Source organism: Ammodytes marinus (genome assembly GCF_949987685.1).
Source record: "Ammodytes marinus genome assembly, chromosome: 8".
In the NCBI taxonomy this organism is placed as follows: Eukaryota; Metazoa; Chordata; class Actinopteri; order Uranoscopiformes; family Ammodytidae; genus Ammodytes; species Ammodytes marinus.
The window spans coordinates 17,212,652-17,224,956 of NC_137212.1; positions in this window are offsets into that span (position 1 = coordinate 17,212,652).

Consider the following 12,305-nt stretch of genomic DNA (forward strand, 5'->3'; position numbering starts at 1 on the left):
GCGATGGCTCTCCCTCAGGTTCCCCCTCTTTCCGTCCGTCTCTCTTTTTCTGCGAGTCTCTCCGCCAGTAAACAAGCCCTGCCAGTCACCTCAGCTGGGCTACACACGGGCCGCTGGAAAACACGGAGCGGATCAGCACGCGCTCAACCCCTCGCGCTGCGGATCCGGACTGTCTGAAGCGGCGGTGAGCACCGGGGCTGTTTCTCAGGGAGAGGAGGGGGCGATGACTATAATTGGAGATGTGTAAATACAAACACTTGTTATGGTTCTGAGATCGATAGCCCATATGAAATGATGGAAAACCACGTGATAAATTCTAGTTAATATTCATCACAGTGGTCTGATTGGTTCGAAGGGAAGTTTCAACCTGAAAGGTCTCCTTTCTTTTCTTTTCTTTTCAGTTCACAGTATTTAACATAGATGATGGGGGAAAAGGACAAAGGAACACACAGAACATGAAGTTCAAGACTAAATGGCATGGTTGCTTGAAAAATTACTGAAATTATTCATTAAATAGCCTATCAAAATATTTGCAAGTATTCAATCACACCCTTGTTTGTTTTAGCAATACATTTAGAAATACATACAAATAAATAAAGTTAATGTTACTTTAATATATGTGATAAGTTAATAGGCTATCAAATTGAGTCATTTGCTTAGAAAATTGTATTCATTAAGATGGATTTCAGGAAGCAGCTTTTCTTTGAAAAAGACACAGAGCATTTTTAAAATCAAACCTCAACAATGTGGAAAAAATGCATTAAAGCTACATGTGAAGCAAAGACTTTCCTTTTTTTATATAATAGAGTCCAAACCACAATATGTGGTCCAAACTTGCATTCATGCTGAACCAAACATAACTTAAAACACATTGTACTACAGGATAACATGCAGCCATTTCTTAATGATTTTACAGTTACCGGATTTCCCCTTCTACGTTGTCATAGTACAGTGAGATTTGAAGGCAAAACAAAGTTGCTCGTCACCAGTGTAAACATCCCTGCTGCCAGGAAGTAAAAAACCTGCCTGCAGTGTGGATGGATCACATAGTTCCTGCACATTTGCATAGCACATATCATCACAATAAAACCTGTCCTATTGATGGAGCTTAACGGCCCAAAATACCTGGAAGCTCTTCCTCCTAACACTCACAGGATGTCTGAATCTTTCCACAGCCCTTACCTCAACACTTGACTTAGTTGAAGAGTATAGATTAGAATAGAGTCAAACATTTGGTTCTGGTTTGTTATCACATTAGGGCTGCTGTTTGTGTGCATGGATACACACTGGTCTACTCTGCTGAGAGCTTGTGAAGCAGGCTTGTTGTTAATCTGAGGAATGTTGTTACCCAGTGAACAGAGTAAATGAGGTCTTAGTGAGATTAAATGTCGCAGGTCTGAAGGACTAAGGGTTGTGGAATCTAATCAAAACAGATCTCTTTGTGGTAGTCACCCTGTCTGACGCCAACTGGGAGCACACAAACACACCCAGACACACATGCAGTCTCTCTTCAGGTCTCTTGTCTCTCTTCCTCTGGTACTATACATAACACCGATTTCTTTCATATTTTTTTTTCAGTGGGAGTAGAGGAAGTCAAGTGAATGGCTTTTTTATCCCACTAACCTAGAGTGCTGTTATGAGTCGACACATGCCGCACTTGTGCTGGCAGCACTACAGCCGTGCTCCTGCTCTGCTGTATTACGACTTCATTTCAGTAGGTGGCACTAAAAATAAATCACTTTCTCCAAATGTCAAATCAGGACAAAGGGATACAAAGTTGCAAATAAATAGGACTAAATCAGACCAGAGAGGCAAGCTCAAGGGGCTGTTTCACCCTGTCACATAAACATAATGTGATTATTTCCCCATATGGCTACTGCATTTGGAGGTTGAAGGGATTCTTTGGTGATGGTTCAATTAAATGATGACTGCAAAGGAAGTATAATAAATCAAGAATATATATATTTAAACGTCATATCTTCTATGAAGAGTTCACCTCTGTCTGTCACTCACAAAGGCAGTATTCTCTGCTGGGAACCTGGATACGGCCTGTCACTACCATGTTGACACTTCTTTTTATCACAAGATCTGGGGCGGGATTGAAATGTTTTCCATCTGCCATGTTGGTAGTTCAGACTGGAGGATAGGCACAAGCATGGTTGTAGTTTAACAGTTGAGGAAAAAGCCATTCCTATTCCCATTTAATATTTTTCTCTTTTTGTTTTTTTACCAAGTGTGATTCTGTTCGTTTAGGTCCAGCAAATGTATGGGAGGTAAATAAAAAAAGGATAACATGCAGGAGCATATAAAGCAAATATTTCTCTAAAACTGTTAAGAAACTTACTAAAGTAGGGAACAATTGTCTCTGTCAAAGGTTAAAATGAAGAAGAAGAAAAACTCCTGATACATTCTTTCTCTCTCTCACACACACACAGATGCATTTAATACAAAAAGGAACTCCCGCTCATTCTCTCCGCAGTCGCCCCTGCTGCAGCCTGTTAACAGAGGGATTAATATGTGTGAATGGAGAGAGTGTATTTCCCTTTGTTAGCATGGAAGGCTCAGTAATTAGCTGCTGGGGAATCAGGAAGCCTCTGTGTGTATGCATGAGGGCAACCCTGTGTGCTTTACGTGTGCGAAAGATCGACTACGTCCATGAGGAGAGGGGTCATGAGTTTAAATAAAACAAAGCGTTCCTGGATTATCCTCTTAAAACGGCTCCCTGTGTTAGTGATTTAGACTTTTAGCACTCGTTGTTCCTGCACCTCAGGCCCCACGTATAGCCTGCAGCAGAGACAAACAACTGCCTCTCTCTCCCACCGCCTGATTCCCTTGTTGTGTCCCAATCACACACAGCCACAATGCAGAAGAGTGTACTGTATTTCACTCACTACTGCAGTGGGTCTGTGATGTTGAACAAAATCAGCTCTTCTTCCTGTACAGGTGCAGTGGGTGTGGGGAGGGGGTGTGTGACAAGCATTGGTATTTGGAGGGTTTTATCAAAAATCTATCATCATCATAATCATCACTGTATAAATTAACGAATGAATAGCATTCAGGCATTATTAGATATCAATTGAGGAAAGCTATCTAATTTTCACTTCACACGTCCTTTGATCCGTTGTTTCAATGTTGATTCAATTTTATTATTTTTTATTCATTTCTGCATATTGACCAGCACTTTTCATGCTGCTTAGTAGTTGTTTTTGTTGCTAAAAGTGCAATAACTGTATTGTTCATGCTGTTATCTGCAGACACAAGACACGAAACCCACAACACCACTCTTTCCCTCACGTGGATTTCCTTTTCTCCATTTTGTAGGACAACTTCCCCTCTCTTGAATTGTGACTATTTTTACCTCCGTACACTGTATGCAGGCCTATGTATGCTGATGTGTACCTTTTATCGATTGTTTTGCATGCTTCATATTAGATCATGTATATAATAATGATAGTGTTCCTTTTCATCTAGTGCCATCAGCAGGTCAACATTTTAATGTGTCCATCACCATAGATTCATGACAAGTATAGGCTATGTTATTTATTATGGTCTAAAAAAAGTTGTTAGACAATATTTCTGCTCACTATTTTTTATTATCCACTCTAGCAGGTAATGACGTTCCTATCAGCCTTTGCTGTTCTCTTTGTTCTGCACAAATTAGCTAATGTTAACATGCTCAAACACTAAACTGTGTCAGTTAACTTTGTAAACTATAGGCATACCTGCTAGGCATCGCCTTATTTGCGCTTTCATAATGAGCATGTTGGCATGCTGTCGTTAACATTTACCTCAAAGCACTGCCTTTGTACAGCATCAAAGTATTGATGTTATGTGCATGTAGTATTCTAGTTATAGTAGCCTAGTCTAATTATACTGTGTATATATTTGTTTTACTATCATAATTTTGCATCAGACAAAACCATTGAGTTCCCTATTATCTTGTCTTCCATTCAGGAGTTGAGTTGACTGGATTGGTCCGTGATGATCCAGGTGAAGTGGATGAACGAGCCCCCCTGTCTGCATGAAACAGTTTCATCTGACATAGGAGGAGTGAGAACGATGTTGAAGGCTGCTGACTGTAAGAGTGGAAGTCAGACTAAGCCATTGATGAAGAAGACTAAACCTATTCGGAAAGAACACCGCGGCCGGGTCAACACTGTGATTATGTGCCCAGCGATGCGTTCGGTGATCCAATAAATCTCTCGCGCAGACCACACAACTCATGTTGATAATCCATGTTGATAACAGCTGCCTCTCAGGTCGGCAGATTGATCCACGGAGCTTCATTTTGTCTGCACTCTCTGTCTGCCTCTCTCTCTGATCAATCACCTCTGCCACTAATGAAATTGTAACCAAGGGTACACCGTGCCATCTAAGGGAAGATGGATATGCATTACCGGGGATTTATGAAACGCAGAGTGCATACTGTGTGTCAATCAGCCTTTAAAATGATAAGTCTCTCACTGTACACAGCTTACAGCTCCCTCGCAGTCTCAGTCGCCGATCCAGACACAAGTCATGTATGCAGGTTTTTAATATATTGAAAGCTCTGTTTCTTTCCAATTCTCCCGCTGTATTCATTCTTACCAAGGCTTAAAGCTCCCATATTATACACTTTTCGGTTCTATTATACACCATATTATATGGTCTTAGTGGTCCCTAATACGTTTTTCTTTAATTGTTTGCTGAAAAAAACTTTCAGATAATTTATTGTACTATGCCGATGTTCAGCTAATCTCACAATGGCCTATTTTTTAAAAAGAGCTGCAGCTCCCCTCGTAAATATACAATCTTTGAGCTGCCCCCGCCCCCTGTCCGGAAGCGAAGCCAGATACGCCTCGCCCTCTGTCTGTCAGGGCCGTGGACCAATAAGAAATAGGGGTGTGGGCTGCACAGTGGAAGCTTCTGGTTTTCCAGTTTGTGAGGTCAGAAAAGGGGAAAATTCTGACTGGAGTATATTGGGGGGGGAGGGGTGGGGGTTTCAGAAAGGGGGAGAGTGAGAACAGGAGAGATTGTTATTTTGTTTTATATTTTGGCAGTCTCTAGGCACACCGTGGACCCATGGATATGTTAGAACACATTTAAAAAGTGCATTTAGCATAATATGGGACCTTTAAGATTCAGTGGTTTATTGCCTTGTTAGGAAGAGCTGATAGAAAATCATAAGCCCCTTTTACACAGCCAGTGAAAGCCGGGAATATGCCGGCCTTTCGGCCCTCCGCCCTGCTGTATAAATGCGACAGTTGCGGAACAAGGGAAGAAAGGTGCGAGTGATCGTTCCGGGAATTTTACTACCTCGGGGGGTAGTAAGATTCCCGACACGAGCAGTTCCGCCTCTCTGTTTAAATGCTCCAGCTTGTTGTTGCGGAACAGGGGGGCGTTTGACGTTCCATAGTCTACGTTCTAAACATGCGACCATGTTAGCAGTTGAAGGACGTGTGTTTAACATTAACCACGGCGGCCTGATGTCCCGTAAAAATCACCAAATAAAAGGAACGGTGTATAATCTAGCTGATCATAAGGTCCGTTGCTCAATCCAAACCCCCGCGCTTCATTTTGCAGAGTGTATGAGTCTATTTCTGCCCAGGAGAAGTTGTACAATGGAAAGCTAGGCTAGGCTAAGTAAGGGATAAAGTATAGCGAACGGGTCACTTGCTAGAAATAAAGACCGACAAGCTGAAGCAGGAGCCCGACGCGCAGCGGAGGGCTCTTGTTCAGCTTGAAGGTCGACCTAGTAACGGGGGAATAGTCTGCTCGCCCCGCTAGACTGTCTGCTTCAGCTGACTGAAGGCTCCGGCTCAGCTGTTAGCCACAGAGCTACTGTTTTACTAACACATTCCGCCGCCGCTATTATTATCCTAAGTCTGAGCGTATATCCACACTTTATTTCTGTCTACAGTAACGTGACTTCACACACTGTGTGTATGTGTATGTGTATGTCTGATTGGCAGATCGCTGCCCTCACAAAGAGACTCGCTCACAACCAACCTGTCACACACACAAACACACACACACACACACACACACAGAGGTGAAGCGGTCGGATTGATTTAGTCAGTTTGGTTAACTGTCCCAGTGATGTTGGACTCAGCGCGTAGCGTGATCAACTGGCACATCGTGGGGACAGTAAAATACGGCCCTCCAGCACTTCTGCTCTCAATTCACCGGCCATTGTTGTTGTTGTAAAGCAGCTGACCGGCGCGGCGCTAAATGTTTACGTCACACCTGACGCTGTTTACAAGCACCTCTTTCATTCCGGAGCGCTGTGTAAAAGGGACTACTGATGCGCCAGCAGGCCGGCGTTGCTTGGTTCTGTGTAAATAACACAGAAGCAAGCAAAGCCGGCATATTGGAGTGATGTTGTTCCGTCAATATGCCGCAATCTCTGTGTAAAAGGGGCTATACATTCCCCATTGACTCCTACTTATTATGTACAAATATGGACCATTTACTGTATATAGTTTCTTAAATTGGAATACTCACTGGTAAAATGTATAATTTGGGGTTCTGGATTGTTGGTTGGGAAAAGAGACAGTTAAAAAACAAAAACTTATATATATGATTATCAGTTGTTGCTTTCAGCTTGTGTAGCCTATCACACAGGAAGCTGCTGCTGATACTAGGTGGCTGTTTTGAAGAGAAGCAGTTACAGCAAACGTGACAAAAGCCACCACTTAAACACATACACAACCTTGTTCCCGACCTTCAACTTCCTTTGGTTCTATATGTTGTGCTGACCAAGTGAATTCTCTGACCACTTGTAAGATAAGGTGAGACATATAGCAGTTCATTTTCCAAAGGAAAGCTTTAACTTCCCCTTTCAGACAGTTCCATCTCTGTCACGATGTCCTGAACTATAGGACCCTTCGGTAAACCCAGCCTCCGCCCCTGTTTATATCCCGCTCTGCCATGTGCATCGTGTGCCCCCGCGTGTTCACTCCCTGCTTTGTGTGTGAGACTCTTAACCTAGGGTCACACACAAACACACACACACACACACACCTACAGTATACAATAATTATGCCAATACATGGAGGAACACTTATTTGAAAACAGATTAGACTTTAAAGACCACCTCTGCCCACGCCTGTCTTTCCATTGACAAATTCTCACCTGCTCTTTTTCTTCAAACTTTCAAATCTGAATCCACCTTTTACAATTTTGACTTTCTTACACACACAACACACACACACACAAACACACCAGGTAGTCAAAAACACACACACACACATACACCTCATGTGCCCGTGTCTTCCCCTCATCTCTCTCCCTCCTCTTCCCAATTGTTTTTCTCTTGCTTGCTCCGGCCCTCTGCTCTATTTTGTTCTTTTTCTCACACTGATGGGCAGCTCAGGGGTCCAAGAGGCCATGTGTGTGGGGCCAAAGGATTAGCTTTATCACTGATAAGGAACCGGGAAGGAGCACCGCATGGCCAGCTTGAACCTCAACGCCCTTCCTGAGAGGATGTGTCAGTGACAGCTTTATCAAACATATTGTCAGCGTGACAGCCAACAACACATCCAGAGACAGAGCGTGCAGTAAGGAACAGGGCCGGTCAAGGTCAGATCAATGTCACAGCTCCCCCCTCGGTGCACACACAGAGGGGCTCAGGGGAAAGGTGTGTTGGCTTCAGGAAGATACTGTGTCCTCTCAAACTTCCCCTCTCGCCGGGACTATGGGGACAAGTTGTTTTGTTGCTTCCTTTCACACGTGAAGGCACAGCGAACACGCAAACAGCTCAGTTCTTTGAATCATTTCCGTCTTTCTGAGTGAAAGAGAGTCATTCTCAAATTGTTATTAGTACACACATACGGTAAGCAAACAATTTATCTATTTATTTAAAGGGCCAACTGAGTTGGTAATTAACCATGTTAAAACCATGTTATTGCAGTAAAAAATACTCTTATAGTTGTCTTTCTTAAAAGGAAGAAAAAATGTCTCAGAAATGCTCCTTTTTGTCACAGATGACTGAAGGGGTGTGTCCTCTTCTGCATTTGATTGTTAGCAATTAGCAGGTTGACAGAATAAGAAAACCTTACTTGAAGCTCCACTAACACGTTTTTTTTAAAAACCCTCGTTGTTTTTTCATTTTATGATTTTACCACAAGCGTGTCACAGCTAGCTCAGACGTGTCTAATAAAAGGAAGACAGAGACAAGTTAACAGCCAAAGTATTTTGAAGGAGCAAAGTAAAAAAAAAATAGAATAGAATAGCGGCGGGCTATACATAAACGTGGTCCATTACGATGGTGCAAACAGAACTATACAATACAATAAACAAAAATCCAATGCTATGAAGTTATTATTTCTTTCTTTTCTTTTTGGCGCTGTTGTTGAGTGACTTTCTCCCATATTATCCACTACTCCCCGTGTTCTCACTAGCTTATGGCCTTGCAGTGATTTTCAGGAAGTAGATGGTCCCATGTGCTTGACGGGCGGCTGAGTGAAACGCTTGATAATGTTTTGTCCTCCCAACAGAGCCTTGAGCTGCCTGGAAGGCACTAATTCTAACCCTAACCATAACTGTTGTTCTCCCAACACGAAAACATGTATAACACTGGTTAGGTCATTTTGTGAAGTTTCAATGCATTACATTTTCCCTTTAAACAACTGGGACTACTTGTGTTTTCCTGGCCTTTGGCTGGAGCAGAAAAAATGGTTTGAAAATCAATGCAATATACCTTATATTACATACTGTAATAACAAACATGCAATTGAAATGCATTTGCTCTCTTACCAACAAGCTGTAAACTGCTTAAAGCCGATTTTAACATAAAGGGGAGGAAAAGAAAATGACTATGAATATGTTTTCCTTACAAATGTATTAACAAGAAGACAAAAAAACCTAAGCTTATACAGGTCAGAGTGCAGAGTGTATTTTCTCTCTGGCAAACAGAGACTAAATACGAGAAAGGGGGAAACACTTAATTACTTCCTGAGAGCAAGGCAGCATTGTATTAGTGTTTACAGAAGAAACAGACCCGGCCGCACCGCCCATCCTGGAAGCTGCAAACACTGCATACAAGGTGAGAACAACTTGTCCTGGGAGGATCGAAGACAGGTCGCAGCGTTCGTGACACCATCATTCACAAGAAAGCCAAAGACCATAACTGCTACTCTTGATGGCAACCTGGCTTCAACGTCTGGAGAGCTACTTCCCCTCCTGTGAACCGTCTTGTTCCCCATTCCCCAACAAAATTGTAAGGGCTACCAAACAAACTGGCAAAATCCTTGATTAGTTTCCTCTTCCGTCTGCCTTTTACTATTGTTATTGACCCTGCAGAATGATGTCTAAGTACTGGCCCCAAGCCCATGTCAGTTGTTTGACGGAGTGGTTTGAGGGTGTGTGTGTGTGTGTGTGGCCTGTTCTCTTCCATCCCTGAGGAGCAGGAGTAGGAAAGCCAGGCATCAAGTCTTTAACTATATATGCTCTTCCCGAGTCCTATTTCCAGCCACGGCGCCTGAGGCATGCTACTTGAACATCCTGTGACTCAGGCCTGACTGACCACAGTGCTGCTCTCTGACCCGGGTGGGGGGGGGGGGGGGGGGGGGGCTTTGCTCTGCAGGGTGAGGGGCGGGAGGGAACCAGGGAGGCCAAGTTGTGTCCTGAAACTTCCCAGGATGACAATAATAAAAACGTGTTTGTTTATGTTCTCACAACGAGAGGGGAAGGGGAGGTTGGGGAACAGGGAAGTAGGCTGAGTGTAAAAGTTCATCAAGGGGTCTGGGAGTCAACAAACAAACCGTGGCTTTAGGCTTACGCAAACTGGGATTATTGTAATGTAATGTCTTTTACTTGACCGAGTGCAATAGTGTGTCTGTGTGTGTGTGTGTGTGCGATGATTGCATGCCTGAGAGAGGCTGGCTGTGTGGGAGTACAGTGTCTAGCCACTATAAATAACCCGAAAGTTGGAAAACATGAGAAAAAACAAAACAATATTTCACATAAATGTTCAGAGTGTGCTCAAAAATAACAAATCCCACTAAGCATGCAGGCTAAGATTAGACAGTTGATGATTGGGAACATGCTGTATCCGTGGGACATGTCCCTGCATTAAGTTAATTTTGATGTGTGTACTTTGTTGAATTTCTTGTAGGTGGTGGTCAAAGCAAAGATGGTGCCAAAGTTAAACAAATCCACTTAGTTATTTTATGAATTTTTGTTTGTAAGCCTCTTTAAAAATATGGTATTATCGTATCAGAAAATATACAATAAAACTTAGAATATTAGAATATATCATGAATACTGCATAGACATATGTATTTTCACTTAATGTCTCTTACCTTTCTGTCAGTGGTTAGGACTTGGTTAGAGCTTGTTTGCCTGCATTTCAGTCACAAACAACACAATTTAAGCCCAAAGAAGCCCAGTACAGAGCTGAGTAAGTGCAAAAGAGATTTACAAAAGGGTTCTGGGAACAGCAGCCTCTTTGCCAAGATCGAAGAGAAAATACAAACTGTTGCACTTTGTGGAGGGACAGTTGGCACAGAAAAGAAAAAAAACAAGAAATAAAAACAGTGCAATGTTGAGACTCACAAAACAACAAGTTCCCATGATGTAGAAGCTGGTTCACAGGTCTACACTCAGTCATGTGAGCTTAAACTTAGGCTAATGGGCTACACTGCAAGTTAACAAAAACAAGACCTTAAAGAGGACCTATGATACTTTTCGACTTTTATGACCTATAAACGTTGTTATAATGATTTATAGTCATGTTTAACCATACTAGAGTATCAAATAATTACGTACATGCATTTCGACGTATTCCCTGCTGACCGTCTGGGGTGGCTATGCAGAGCACTAAACACTATGGCAGCCGGTCGAGAAACAACTTGTTCAAATTTCCGGGTAGTTTCTGTCACGCTCGGGTAGTTTCTGTCATGTTTACATGTATGGTAATGCTGCTCAGGCAAGCTCCGGCTGCATGCCCCCACCTTCCTAACCAATCACAACGGAGTGGGGTTTGCAGCAGTGTGTAGAGAGAGACTGCTGTGCTCGCTAGGGTAAGAGGAAGAGTGTCCCGAAGTCATCGTTCACAGGCACAGAGACCCGACCTCTTTATGGCGCTCTGTCTCCTGATTGGATAAAGACGGGAGGGATACTCGAAATTGTACCTGGCAATCACTGCAAAGCTGAATGACTGGGAGACCTGTGTTGACGACTGCGTATACTGTGTGATTGCTATATGAATAAAGAGTGATTTAAAACGTATATTAACTAAAAAATATCACTGACTTCTCCTTAAATATTAGGTCTCATGGCTAAAAATAAAAAAACTCCAGAGGAGAGTTTTGTTATCAGATGTACGCTAAGGATGAAGTTTATGAAAGGAGGTTATGCTGGTGCTTTATAGAAAGTAGAGCGAGCAATGAAGAGGAAGGATTAGCTCCAAGATTTATTAGGGACAAAATCAAACTTTTTGCTAAACCTTGGACACAAGTGGGCGGTTTAGGCTCGGTCAAGCCTTTGTGTGGTCTTCCCCAATGTCCTGAACTCAACCCCATTGAAAACATGACGACTGCCCTAAAAAGACGAGTCCACACAAGAAAACCAAAACACATTTGTTTGAAGTAACATTTTCCAGGAGGATGTTGAAGGTAAGAAAAAGTGGCTGACTGAGGCGAAAAAGAGCTGAGGCATGTCATGCAACCAAACTCTAGCTGTGATTATGTTTTATTTGCAGATGGGGCAAGAAAACAAAGAGATAATTATAATTTCTATACTACCATTATGTACAAACCTTTGACCCGCAACTGTGCTCTTCTGCTTTCTTCAGTCTTTTGTCGTCTTTCGTGTTCAGCCGCATCGATTTCCTGTGTCTTTGCAGTTGTGCGGCTAAGACGTTTGTTGGCGTTATTTGAGCATCCCTGAACTATGATCAACAGCTAATAGTGTTATTCCATGCCCTATCACCTGCCTGGCTCTTAGACAACAGGAAAATGGGAGGGAGGGTGGCTTTACCTCGTCAGCGTCAATCACGGATAAGTGAAGTAAAGTTGAACATCACAAGACGAAAAAATAAAGATTGGAGGTTTTCTTAATATTTCCAGCATAACAAAGGAAAAATCTATAACTTTCCTTAAGCAACAGCACATTGAGTGTTCATTTCCCAAATGATCCCATTGACTTGCAGAGGTCGTGGTGAGATGGTTTTAAGCCAAAAGAATGCTCCAACGCTGAGCTTAAGCGTTATGACTGCAGGTCAAGGCTTCTCACAACCTTCGCCACGAGTCCTGTGATGTTTTATTCATCGGCAACACTTCTCTTGGTGTTGTGCTGCAGTGTGAGATGGATGGAGACAGAGA